The following is a 14,649-nucleotide window of genomic DNA, read 5'->3' as shown; positions in this document are numbered from 1 at the left end:
AAAAAATTTGTGAACACCATTGGATGCCAAGCAGATGTTTGGCTTTGAAAAGACTTACAAACTGTTAATGAATGTCAACCCTATATTTGCTTCCAAGAAAATATGAATAAATGTTGGAAATGTTGAGAGAATATTTCTTTCATACGTGTACAGCTAAAAGAGGACACACTGAATAAGTTTTATAACTTCATAAAATGCCAATAGTTTGCTTTAACATAATAATCGTCTGCTCAGCCCTGCCCATCTCCTTTGCTATTTCACCTTGACTGAGTAGTGTTAAAGGCTCTGCAGTGGCTATATTACAGCCTGTTAGCCAATTATGATGACCACCACCAGAGAAGTTGATATTTGACAATAAAATGTCTAAAAATATATAAGAAATCTAAATGCTACAGAAGCCTACCGTAATTCAACATTTTAAAGTTTTAAGTGTGACTCCTTTTAGGTAAACCACTATCACCATTGCCCCCATCACCAGTACACACACTCACACACACACACAATCAGAACTGCAGATTACATAATTCTGATGAGATAGGTAACCTGTAATGGAAAGTACATAAAATATAAATGCACAGCTTGGGATTTTTGCAAAGTGCACACACTGCTGTGACAAGCACCCAAACAGGACCAGCCCCCAAGAAGCCCCTCATGCTCCCTTTAGTTGAGGCGCCTCCCAAAGATAACTGCTACCTTGATTTCCATCACCATCCCTCTTGTTCATTTTACTATTTTTCTGTTTTGTTTCATACTAACTTTGAATAAGCAAATATACCTTCCACAACCACATCCAAATTCTTGATGATTATTTTCTGTTTCGTAAATTTTAAATGCAGTGCTCTGTAGCTTTCTACTGAAGGCCTCCCTAAAGCTTTACAAAACCAGTACATCAGCACTCTCCTCTATTCTTCAGTCAAATACAAATCTACCTAATAGATTGCGTACAGTTCTCCGACAGTTCTGATTTGCTAAGGACATGATGTGTGGAACCTATGGCATTTCTCTGACCTGTCAGCCTACAGACCTCACTGTGTGGGAAAGGGAAGCAGAGTTAGCTTGGTGTAACTGGTTCTCCCTGAATCCGTGATGGTTTCCAGTGATTACCTCCTTTTCAGTAAACCTATGTGAGCCATTTCGACTTAGGACAAGTTAAAGAAGGGCCTGGTGTTTTGAGCAGGGTGGGGCATATGTTTTCTGTAAAGGGACAGATAGTAAGTATCTTTAGGCTTTGCAGGCCATACAGCTTTCTCTCTTACAGCTACTCAACTCTGCAGTTGTAGCATGAAAGCAGCTTTAGATGATACCTGAATGAATGGGTGTGGCCGTGTTCCAATAAAACCGCTGTTGCCTAAATTTAGCCCTGGGGCCATAATAAAGTGTCTGTAGCTCATGAATGAACATGGAGGGAGGTAGTTAAAACAGAACTTCCCTGCAATACTGATGGACTTCTCGCTAAGGTCTCCTAGTCTCTCCAAGGAGAGTAATTTCTAGACTGTTCCTTTCTTTTCTCAAAAACTGAAACATTTCCTCATCTCTCCTCACTGGCAGGTGTCCCTTTCTCCACAATTCCTTGAAAAAACGGACATTCTTTTTATGGTGCCAGCTGCACAATCTGGTGGCTCCATTAAACTTATCCGTGCCATTGTAACCAAGAAAATCCCTGAAAATAAGGACATGAATTTGTTTTACAATGAGATGTCAATACATATTTACATGTAGCAGCAAGAGAGAAGGGAAGAACCCAGGGCCATAAATATCTGAGCCTGCTCTGTCACTGCAGTGCCTTCCCTCTGTTCTAGGGAAAGCACCAGCAAGGTGCTAGAGGACATGCCAGCAAAAGAATGAGGAGATGTGCAAGCTAGCCATCTCCCTAGAATCTTGAAGTAAAGCAAATTGCTCTTTGATTTTTATGTGTTTTTTGTGTATTCCCCTTATCCCCAGTCCCATTCTATTTACTTCACCTTAGAAAAAATATTCTCAAGTGTTTCATATGTTCGCATCCATTTGCTGTACTTTAGTTATATATATGTGATTCTGTGAAAAATATCTATTACATGTGTATTGAATTGAAGAAAAGGTTTGCGTTTATAATGATACTCCAGTAAAAAAAAAAATTTTGAGTTGGAGTCTCTGTCACCCAGGCTGCACTGCAGTGGTGCAATCTTGGCTCACTGCAACCTCTGCCTACTCCACCCCCCAGCCCCAGACTTAAGTGATCCTCCTATCTCAGCCTCCCAAGTAGCTGGGACCACAGATGCGTGCCACCACACCCAGCTAAGTTTTTGTATTTTCAGTAGAGACGGGCTTTTATCGTGTTGCCCAGGCTGGTCTCGAACTCCTGAGCTCAAGGGATCCACCTGCTTCAGCCTCCCAAAGGGCTGGGATTACAGGTATGAGCCGCCCACTCAGAAATTTTTTTACCTTTATTTTTCTACATGTTTTTGAGACATATCCATGTCACCATAAGTAAAACAAATTTATTTTTTGTTTGTTTTTGTTTTTGAGAAGATAGAATCTTGCTCTGTTGCCCAGGCTGGAGTGCAGCCTGATCTTAGCTCACTGCAGCTTCGACCTCCAAGGCTCAAGCTGTCCTCCCACATCAGCCTCCTGAGTAGCTGGGATAACAGGCCTGCGCCACTACTCCCAGCTAATTTTTAAACTTTTTTTTTTTTTTAGAGACAGAGTCTGCCTCTGTTGCCCAGGCTGGTCTCAAACTCCTGGGCTCAAGCGGTCCTCCCACCTAGACCTCCCAAAGTGCTGTGATTACAGGTGTAAGCCCCTGCGCCTAGCCAAGTTTGTTTATTCTTATCACTGCTTGTTATTACACTAATGCATATACATCATTTTGTTTATCTCTTCTCATAGGGATACCACAGAGTTTTCCTCTGAATCTTTGCTACCGTGAAAAGTACTGCAATGTATAGCCTCTCTATGCCCCCGAGGCAAGAGGTTTTTTAAGGAGATACATATATATATGGTGGGGTGGGGGGGTATGGGAATGCTTGGCTGTGGAGTATATGTATATTTCTTTCCCATCAGAATTGCCACATTGTTCCAAAACAGCTGTACTAGTGTGCCAACCCAGATCCATGGAATAGAATTGCTGATTCCCTGCCTTAATAACAATACATAGTATTACTGAATTTATAACTTGGCCAATTTGATGGTTGTGAAATGACACCTTGTTGTTTTGATTTTCATTTCTCTGATTACTAGAGAGGTTGAGCTTCTCACAGGAGTATTTACCTTTCTCAGTTTCCGCTTTTGAAATTTATTCATTCACTTACTCATTCAGCAAGTGTTTTTTGAGTGCTCACTGTGTGCCGGTAACCTTACTAAGTACTAGAAATAGAGCGGTGAACAATGGGAAGGAAATAATCCCAGCCTTCACATCATAGCTGTTGTTCAATAACATAAGTATACACACAAATATTCAAAAGACAATAATTGCTGTGTGTGTGTTTGTGTATATATGAATGGTAATAATTGATATATCTCAAATAGACATATATAAAATTAGTGGTAATGTTGCTATGAAGAAAAGCGGTACATTGAAGAGGGGAAAGGGATACTGAAATTTCTGTTGGGTTTCTTCTCTTTCTTCCTGCTTGTGTTTGAGAACTCTGTGTATTCTGGACATTGATTTTTTTTGTTGTTGATTATTGATGTGGCAAGTGTCTTCTAGGTTGGCTCCCTTCTTAATTTTGCCTGTGATACCCTTCCTTAAACAGAACCATTGGCTTTGACATAGTCAAACTCCACTAATTTTTTCCTTTTATGGTTTGCACTTTGGATATAAAGGACTTCCCACTCCTGCAATTTCTTCTGTTAACTTTGTTTGTTTGTTTTTTAATCTCACTCTGTGGCCCAGGCTGGAGTGCAATGGCACAATCTCAGCTGACTGCAACCTCTGCCTCCTGGATTCAAGTGATTCTCCTACCTCAGCCTCCCAAGTAGCTGGGATTACAGGCATCCACCACCACGCACAGCAATTTTTGTATTTTTAGTAGAGATGGGGTTTCACCATATTGGCCAGGCTGGTCTCAAACTCCTGACCTCAAGAGATCCGCCCACCTCAGCCTCAGCCTCCCAAAATGCTGGGAATACAGGCATGACCCACTGCACCCCGCCTCTTCTGTTAACTTTACAGCTTTAGTTTTTTCATGTAGGTCTTTTACACATATGGAGTTTATTTTCGTATATGCTATGAAGGAGGGGGGATCCTTTGTTATTCATTTCTGCATCATGAGCAAATTCTTTCAATAGCATTTACCAAACAATCCACTCTTTTTCCCTCTGCTAGTGTTGCCCTGTGTTGTAGTGCTCAGGAACTGAAGCTAGACTTTCCAGGGCCTAGACTCTACCTCTTAGTAGCTGAACACCAGATTACTTCTCCGATTTTAGTTTCTTTAATCTTTTTTTTGAGATGGTGTCTTGCTCTGTCACCCAGGCAGGAATGCAATGATGTGATCTCAGCTCACTGCAACCTCCGCCTCTTGGGTTCCAGTGATTCTCCTGCCTCAGCCTCCTGAGTAGCTGGGATTACAGGCACCCACCGCCACGCCCAGCTAATTTTTCTATTTTTAGTAGAGACCTGTATTTTACCAGGTTGGCCAGGCTGGTCTCAAACTCCTGACCTCAGGTGATCCACCCAACTTGGCCTCCCAGAGTGCTGGGATTATAGGCATGAGCCACCCCGCCCGGCCCTGGTTTTTTAATCTTTAAAATAGAGATAGAAATTGTTCTTCTCATAGAGTTATGAAGAATAAATGAGCTAATACATGGCACCTATTATTAAAATGTTTGTTGATCTATAAATGGTATCTAATTTTCTCTTGTATAGCCTAATTGAATATTTCAAGTGAAATGTATATTTTGTCTGACAGTATATATTATATACTGTCATATATAAAGATTCCTCTCTGACCGTTATGGCCTCTTCTGTGTCCTGAATTTTTTGTTTGTTTGTTTGTTTTGTTTTTGGTCTGATATTTAATTTGCTTACCTGGCTTTTCTTTGTTTCATTATGTGTCTCGTCTTTTGCTTTTTCTCCAAATCGTTATGTTCAATCCTTCTGTATAATATAGTGATTAACAATGCTGTGTCTGTCCAGCCTGAGCAACAAAGTAAGACCTTGAGTCTCCATAAAAATTAAAAATCAGCCAGGTGTGGTGGCATACACCTGTGGTCCTGAGACAGGAGGATCACTTGAGCCCCAGAGGTCGAGGCTACAATGAGCCAAGTTAGCACCACTGCAGTCCAGCCTGGCGACAGAGTGAGACCTTGTTCCAAAAAATAAAAGAATGCTGTGTCTGAATCCACACTGCTTGGGACTGAATCCTAGCTTCACCACTTGCCATTTTACCTTAAACCTTAATAAATATTGTTTCTCCGTGCCTTGGTTTCCTCGTTTGTAAAATGGTGACAGTAGTAACTTATGGGATTGTTCTGAGAATTCAATGTGTTAGGTGCAAATAAACATTATTTTAACTGTTATTATAATTGTTGCTATATTGGACCTCATTTCTTCCCATTTGGACCTCATTTCTTCCCATTTATTTTGGTTTCTGTCTATTATGATTTTGTTTCTTTTTTTTTTTTTCCCTCCCCCTAACTTTCACTCTCTAGATCAGATTTTCCTATGCCGGTTTGAAACTTTTAGACTTTATTCTATTTCTTGTGTTTTGGTAACTCTATTTGTGCTAATTTTTCCCCTTAAATGTCCATATGTTTTAGTATGTCTTCCTTTCCTGCCCCCACCTCTCCAGTAAAGAGATAAGAACTGTAGATAGTGATTTTGTGTGTGTATCCAGGGTTAGTCTGATCTTATATTTTTGTAAGTAAGCTCCTTTTTCTCTCCAAAAGCTTTTAGAAATTTTTCTTATTCTTTAACCATAATGTGTCTAGGTATAGGTGTCATTTCTTATCTATGTTTTTGGCCCTGTGTGAGCCCTTTCAATCTTACGATATATGTCTTTCTTCTGGAAAATCATTAGTCATTACTTTTTATATTTTCCTTCGTATTCTTTTTTTGGACTCCCATTTGTATACATATAGTCCCCTCTGTTCCTCTTTTCCCCTTTTTCCACAATCTTTCCTTTAATTGGCTGATGTCTTGGAGAACTTTTGGATTTGAACTTTCAGGCTGCATCATATCATACTCAGTTCACCATTGGATTCTTTATTTTAGCAGTTACATTTTCATATTACTGTTTTCAGTTAGTTCACCATAACTGCTTTTCCTAATTTCATGTTCCTCTCTAAGGTTGGTTATTATACTTTTTAAAAATCCTTATATCTGTTTTTACTAGGTCCTGTAAGTTGTATTTCTTTTTCACTCATGATTCTCTCCTGTCTTAAAAGCTTCCCTGAAGGATGTTTTTCCCTATTGTTTCTAACAGGCATTAATATCCCTTTGGAAGAACATCAAAAGCTAAGTCCTAATTAGGTAAATTTGGAGGCAGGGCCCAATCTCATTTTATTAAATTCCTGTTTCCCCCTAGTTCCTTTACCTGAGCGCTCCTCTTGTTAGAGGCAGCCGCCCTCTGATGGCATTCCCTGTGTGAGGTGGCATTCGGGGGTCTGTCGGCACAGCCATATTATTGGCTCCTGTCCCTGCCTGGCTCTGTGCCTTCAAGTTGACCAGAAAGATCTGGCTTTCCTGTTCCAGGGCCTGGGTAGGAATTCTTTCTGCTGTTTTAGCTTTAGGGCACTGAGGATGTACTCCTGGAATTGGAGCGTTTTGTTTTTTAAGCATGTTATTTTGGGTTTGTTTTCATAAGCTCCAAACCTAAGACAAACTCTACAGTTGCAATGAGAGAGGCTCCATCCAGCCCAGTCTCACCCCCTCATGCTGGTCAGCTCAAACAGGGTGCTATGGGCGGGGAACACTGCCGCCAGAAAGCTTGCCCGTCTGTGTGTCCTTCCATTATCCCTTGCATACCACTCTTTTCCTCCATGCTGCTCAGCTTCTCCCAAGTATTCACCACTTCCTATCGCCGCAAAGGTTTCTCTTGGATTTTTAGTTGATAATTATGACCCTGAAATTTACTGGCCTCCTTTTTTAACTCCTGACATCTTCAGAGTTATATTTTAGTTTCTGTCAATAGTCTGTGCTACCAATTGTTCCATCTTCCACTAGGTATTTTTAAGGTGAGAGAAGGTTCCTTGGAGAAACTTACCTACACAGCACAGGAAGGTCATGAGGCAGAGAAGAGCAAGCTGATTTTCTTCCAACCTAAACCTTCCAATTTGGGCCTTGCATGATGGCTCATACCTGTAATCCTAGCACTTTGGGAGGCTGAGGTGGAAGAATTGCTTGAGGCCAGGAGTTTGAGACCAGCCTGAGCAACATAATGAGACTCCATCTCTACAAAAGAAAAAAAAAATTATCCAGGCATGGTGGTGTACATTTTTAGTCCCAGCTACTCAGGAGGCTGAGGTAGGAGGATCACTGGAGCCCAAGAGGTTGAGGCTACAGTGAGCCAAGATTGTGCCACTGCATTCCAGCCTGGGCAAGAGAGCAAGACCTCATCTCAAAAAATTAATTTATCAGTTTAAATTTTAAAAAAATTTGTCCCTTCCTTACCTCCCCAAAGTCACGGGAAAAGAGATCACAGGGCGTGTGTGCTCCAGTCACATACTGGAAATGGGAAGAGAATGGAGGCCACTCTGAGAGCAAGGTCACAACAGACTGGAGCTGAAAGGGGAAGCACTCTAGGCCTTCTTGAATAGAAGTGCTTCCCAGTTGAGAGCACACCAGTCCCATTGGCAAGACTCCCTAAACAGGTGGCATGGCCTTGTTCCATACAGGAAAAATTTCTATCTCTTCAGAGCAAGTGTACAGAGAGGGACTACTATCATATAGGCTGACAATATTTAACTCCCAGGATAGTAGCTCATTAAAAGTCCTTAATAACTCTTGGGGGCAGAAGAAAGGTCCTGAGATCTGCTTTCTTTTCCTTCTGTTCTTCCACAGAGATTTAATCGCATACTAAAGGATCATGAAATACTTGAATGAATGACACCTGAAGGCACATTCCCAACTCTGCAGTCTTTTCCAAGTCCAGTTCCAACTTTTCAGTCAGCCTACTTAAATGAGTCCACTAGGGTATCCCACTACTATGTAAACTTCTGAGTATCTAGAACTTCCCTGATACTTATCCGCTGTCAATATTCTTCTTGCCTTTTCCATTTATGTTTAGACCCTCATTCTCCCAGTCACCCAAATTTGAAACCTCAGAGTCATTTTTGAAGCCACTATTATTTGGAGCCCTCTGAGTTTTTATTTTGATTTTCATTGTCCTTTCCCTAGATCATATTCAGATATATAAAAAACATACTTTGGGCAATCCAAATTAATGTTTTTAGGAACAGCCTCAACCATGCTCTTTTTTATATCAAAAACTTTTAACATCTCCTGTTGCTTAGAGCTGGCTGTGACATTACAAGTTTGTTACTGTGGCGTGTAGAGGCACGCTGTCAGCTGGCCCTAATTCATTCTGAATATACCCATTTTCCCATGAAGAGGTGAATGTTTCCTTTTCTATGTAATAATTTTTTTCCTGTCTTCCCTACACATGGAAGAGAGCCTGGAGAATCCAATGTCCTTTACATAGTTCCCTTTATACTCTAGGTACAAACCTTATTAAACAGATTCTGCTTCTTAACAGTGAATAGTCAAAAATGAATGAGAATGGCAATGTTACTTTCTCTTTCTTTTTTTTTCTTTTTCTTTTTTTTTTTTTTTTTTTTGAGACAGAGTCTTGTACTGTCACCTCAGCTGGAGTGCAGTGGCGCGATGTCAGCTCACTGCAACCTCCATCTCCCTGGTTCACGCGGTTCTCCTGGCTTAGCCTCCCGAGTAGCTGGGATTGTAGGTGCACATCACCACACCCAGCTAATTTTTTTTTTGGAATTTTAGTAGAGACTGGTATTTGGCCAGACTGGTCTTGAACTCCAGACCTCATGATCCGCCCACCTCAGCTTCCCGAAGTGCTGGGATTACAGGCATGAGCCACTGCGCCCAGCCAAATGTGTCTGTCTTGTAACATTTCCATTTATTTAGTTCCACTACCTTCTTTTTTTTTTTTTTTTTTTTCACTGTGGCTAAAGTATACTGAATATACTTTAGCCATTTTTGTTTACAATTGAAACTCTGGGAATTCAAAATTAACATCCTTGTCCGTGAGCTTCTCATAGACACCAGAAAACGTTTCAGCCTTGCATTCCGTGTTGTTCTCTTATGCTTTGTCCAAATGAACCTTTATGACCCTTTTTTAAATTTACTTAAACTGCCATCCAGTTTCACACAATTTCACTTGGGAAGATCAAGTCCTCAAAAATTGTGTCATATACAGCTCCTGGGATGCTTTTGCTTATTTTTTGTGTGGCTTTTTCAAGTTGGCTTAGGCAGAATTCTCTAAGCAATAAAGACAGCATGCTTGCCACTGAACTTTTTCTCCAATTCACGTACTAGCCGGAGTTGGATTTTCTGTAAAGATTTCAGTTGAGGAACAGGAACAAAGATTATGATCGCTTTCAGGCCACCACCAACTTAGGCTCCTTGGCTGCTGTAATACTCAGCTTCCTGAGCTGAGCCTTGAGGTCCGAGTTTATCTCCAGCTCCAGAAGAGCCTGGAAGATGCCAGACTCTTCTAACTCGTTTGGTTTCTTACTGTTGGGCTTCACAGTCATGGTGTTTGAACTGAACATGGCCTTCTCCTTGCTAAGCACCAGCTTAGGAAGAGCCTGCTACCGTTTTTAAATCTGCTGTGTGCTGAGTACAGTGCTAGGTTCAACATAACTGGAAGATATTTTCTGAAGAGAAAATGAACAGCAGTATTATAGATAAACTAAGCTTTCTGGTGTGAATACCATAATAAATATCTATACTAGGCGGAGTTTCCTTTTTAGTGCCTTTCATAGGTCTATTTGCTAATTAGTGCACACGTGCACATATATGTATAATCAAATACACACCATCAATAGAAACAGTCCCTATTTAAACTACTTATCTGAATCATTGAAGCAGACAGCAGTATGTTTACCTATAACCACATAAATTCCACAAAAGAGAAGTTTTATATCTAAAATGCATTGCAGAAAGGAAATATTTTTTAAATTTGCTTTCCTTTTTTGTCCTATGGAAAGGCTATCTGTATTTTAATTCTGTAGACTCCATCCCTATATTGTAAGGTCTCCTGAATGCCCACAACTGCACAATATATCAACAGATGTTGGTTTTGGAGGCTAGGAGAGCTCTCACTCATCAGTCATTTGAATAGCGCGATTTCTTACCAAAAGTGGTTGGATGTTTCATTATGTACCGTATTGCTAAGTATCATTTTTTAACACTTGCCATGTAAGCTGCTGTTTTCATTCCAGTAACAAGTTGATGGCGAGTTTCTAGAGTAATTAACAATATTTTGTAGTTTTTGTATATCAGGTTTTTTTCTTTTGCTCTATCTTAATTTCTTCTCAATGTAAAATTTTATAAATGAACCTGCCAAATTTTAGTTCAGAAGGATTCAAGTAAGATCTTCTAGTTTACATTGTTCTCTCCTTTTGTAATTTCTTTAAGTAGTCAACAAAATATGAGTCAGTGGGAAATACACTGATATTCACAGGAGAAATCTTAGGAAGTTTGTTGCAAAGAAAAGCACAGCAGATCCCCTCACTAATGATTCTGACCTCTAAACAGGCACCTGGAACAGACCTCAAATTTAAAGTTTGAGGAAGTTAAAGAAATTTAGTAAATACTGGGCTTGGTCACTATATAAAACATTTCAGGAGAACTAGAAAATACTATATTCCTTCATATTCTTCCTAAAAAGTTTTCTAGATTTACCTTCTAAAGGCAACTTTATAGTAATTTTTAAGTTTCCAGTATAAGTCTTTGAGATCATATTGTATTAGTATAATTTTGTGTATATGTAAGAATTTTTTAGGTTATTAATCCCAAAACACAATCCAGTAGGATAAATTATTGTATTCCTTTTGGCTACCTATAAAAAATTCCCTAAATTATCCTTTATTATACATCTATCTATCTATCTATATATATATATATATGTACATATAATCTTCATATTTCATTTAGAAAGGTGATTCATTTAGCTAATCCCATCAAAAGAGTGCAAAACAAGCTTCATATAAGATGGACCACCTATATATTTCTTAGCTTAAATGGTAAAAATTTCCAGTGCTCTGGTCTAGTGTTCACAGGGCAGTGAGAGTTACTGCATAGCAAATAAGAAAAATAATGAGTAACATGTGCAGAAACTACAGCCAAAATAATATCTGAAAAGCATATTACACTTAGTGCACGTCTAGGTTGTATCACGAAGGACCACCCTCTGTTTGTGGAGCCACAGGGAAGAGAAAGGGACATTTACAGTACACATTTGATACGTAGTCTTTTTCCATGGAGTCTCTTCTACCAAAGAAGAAAAGGCAACAGTGGAACAGAAGAGAACTGTGAATAATTTAAATCCTGGATGCAGACCCACAAATGGTTAAAAAAAAACAATCTCAGGGAAGAAAACAGTGCCTTTATGATGTTTCAGAATTATACATTGAGTCACTATTGGCGTTTGTTTAGGTTTTAGATATTCTCAGCCGTGGATATGTGATTTTTTGATAGACATAGGAAGAATTAACTTGTTGTGTGGTAAGGTAGTTCTAGACTCATATGGAAATTGTATGGATCTAGAAGCAAGTGTACCGACATCCAGAAAGTAAATAAACTCTGAGTAGAGTAATCTTTTAAGAGGTGGAGACACAGCAGTAGAAAAACATATATTCTGGAGAATTTTGAATGTGAAGTTAAAATTTATTATGTGCTATTTCTGTTACCTGAAGTGAATTCTCCTCTCCTTTCCAGTGCCAAGTCAAATTCTAACTTATCAAGGGAGGCCTCTTAAAGCTCATGTTGATTTCTGAAATTATCAAAGAGGGGCAATCATATCAGAAAGCTTTATATTACACTCATTTTTAATGTCTTATAATTTTCTTTTGCTGTATTGTAACCGCCTTGTAGCAAGGAACAGTTTTTTAAGTGGATGCTGTAAAAATAGTGGATCTTTTTTTGCTGACTTCAGCTTGACAAACCTGAATCCCTTTCAGCCACATTCCTTCCCTACAGCCTTCTGCCAGGTACTCACAGCACGCTATGCTCACACCCAGAAGCTCTTAGGTGTGTACATGCTCTTTGGCTTCCATGAATTGACTTGGTGCTTTGTAAGTGGGGCTTGTTCCCTAGTACGCTTATTCCTGTTGTACTTCTTGAAATAATCATTTAATTAAATATCTCATAACTCATCCAAATAATGGAGTAAAAGTTATTGCTGGTAAATCTAGGTGTAATGCTCTGGAAAGACTTTTTGAGTTGCTAAAAAATATTGCTGTCGAATTTTGGAGTAAACTAACTATAAACTGGGGTGAAAGGAAATGGTACATTCTGGTCTCATTTTAGTGAAGCAAACCATCGACTATGCCTGAGTGAGATTTCTGCTACAAAAACATGCAGAGTTTCAAACAGCAGACCCCTGTGCAAAGTAAGGTTCTTTGCCCTGCATCACAATTTGTACATTTATACTTTGAGTTAAATATTTTAAGAATGTGTATTTTATTTTTTATGAATCTCCACTTAAATCCAATATCTTTGTTTAGCAACCAACTGATATTTCAGAGTCATCAGAAAAGAAGGCTTTCATTATGTCTTTTGTTTTAATTTTTTATTTCCATAGGTTTTGGGGGAACAGGTAGTATTTGGTTACATGAATAAGTTCTTCAGTGGTGATTTGGAGATTTTGTGCACCTATCACCCAAGCAGTATACACTGTACCCAATTTGTTGTCCCCCTCCCACCCTTTCCCCTGAGTCCCTAAAGTCCATTGTATCATTCTTATGCCTTTTCATCCTCACAGCTTAACTCCCACATATGGGTGAGAACATACAATGTTTATCCATTCCTGAGTTACTTCACTTACAATAATAGTCTTCAATTCCATCCAGGTTGCTGTGAATGCCATTCATTCATTCTGTTTGTGGTTGAGTAGTATTCCATCTCATTCATATATGTGTGTATCTGTATATATATACACACACATATATATTTACATATGCTTACATATAGGAATATATTTCATATATGAACATATATTTACATGTATATTTGCATATATATGTACATATATACACACATATATATACATGTATATACACACATACCACAGTTTCTTTATCCACTTGTTGATTGATGGGCATTTGGGCTGGTTCCATATTTTTGCAATTGCAAATTGTGCTGCTATAAACATGCATGTCCCAGTATGTTTTTTGTATAATGACTTCTTTTCCTCTGGGTAGATACCCCATAGTGGGATTGCTGGATCAAATGGTAGTTCTACTTTTAGTTCTTTAAGGAATCTCCACACTGTTTTCCATAGTGGTTGTACTAGTTTACATTCCCACCAGCAGTGTAGAAGTGTTCCCTGATCACTACATTCACACCAACATCTATTCTTTTTAGATTTTTTTTATTATGGCCATTCTTGCAGGAGTAAGGTGGTATTACATTGTGCTTTTGATTTGCATTTCTAAAGAGCTTCTGCACAGCAAAAGGACCACTCAGCAGAGAAAACAGACAACTCACAGAGTGGAAGAAAATCTTCACAATCTATATATCCAACAAAGAATAAATATCCAGAGTCTACAAGGACCTCAAACAAATTAGCAAGAGAAAAAACAATCCCATCAAAAAATGGGCTAAGGACATGAATAGACAATTCTCAAGATATGCAGATGGCCATCAAACATATGAAAAAATGCTTGACATCACTAATGGTCAGGGAAATCCATTATATCTTCAACCTTATTCCAAGACGGTCATCCACTTTTTTTTTTTTTTTTTTTTTGAGATGGAGTCCCGCTCTGTTGCCCAGACTGGAGTGCGGTAGCACCATCTCAGCTCACTGCAACCTCTGCCTCCCGGGTTCAAGTGAGTCTCCTGCCTCAGCCTCCCGAGTAGCTGGGACTACAGGCGTGCGCCCCTATGCCCAGCTAATTTTTTGTATTTTTACTTGAGACTGGATTTTACCACGTTGCCCAGGCTGGTCTCGATCTCCTGACCTCGTGATCTGCCCACCTCAACCTCCCAAAGTGCTGGGATTACAGGCGTGAGCCACCAAGCCCAGCCAGCCATTCACTTTTAAAGCTTGGTAATGGAAGCAGATGCTCTGGCTAGTAGCAGCTGCAGTGTACTTTTGAAATGTCTCTCACTATATCGTTAATCTTTTTTTCTTAAATGGGCATTGTTGCTAATGGCAATCCTACTCCTTGTTTTTAACACCTGGTTTAACCATACAGAATTGAATGAAAATCCTCAGCCAATTTTAATTTGGGTGTTGAAAATTACAGTATCAAGCAGTGAAAGCAGTGTTTGATTGTGATCACCATGAAGAAAACTAAATTTAGTCCAACTCTTTTCTGATGCTTTTTTAAAATCACTAATATCAGCTCACCTTGCAGAGATTTCTCCTTAATCACAGGTTTAGTTTATGGAAAAAGTGCCACTGTTTCCTAGTTCCATTGAACCCTTGGTGTGACTTCATAATGTATTCATACTGTTAGACTATTAAAGGGAATTTG

At 39.2% G+C, this 14,649-nt stretch overlaps 1 protein-coding gene and 1 pseudogene across 2 annotated transcripts in view; one reads left to right on the top strand and one right to left on the bottom strand.

Annotated features, from left to right (window-relative positions):
* The window catches only part of ATP8A1 (ATPase phospholipid transporting 8A1), a 268,521-nt gene that overhangs the window by 195,695 nt on the left and 58,177 nt on the right, over nt 1-14,649 (top strand). The gene's annotated exons all lie outside the window — the stretch shown is intronic.
* Nucleotides 9,144-9,961, bottom strand: LOC112625089 (annotated as a pseudogene).

Source organism: Theropithecus gelada, chromosome 5, assembly GCF_003255815.1.
Source record: "Theropithecus gelada isolate Dixy chromosome 5, Tgel_1.0, whole genome shotgun sequence".
Taxonomy (NCBI): domain Eukaryota; kingdom Metazoa; phylum Chordata; class Mammalia; order Primates; family Cercopithecidae; genus Theropithecus; species Theropithecus gelada.
This window is presented reverse-complemented; position numbering and strand designations above follow the sequence as displayed.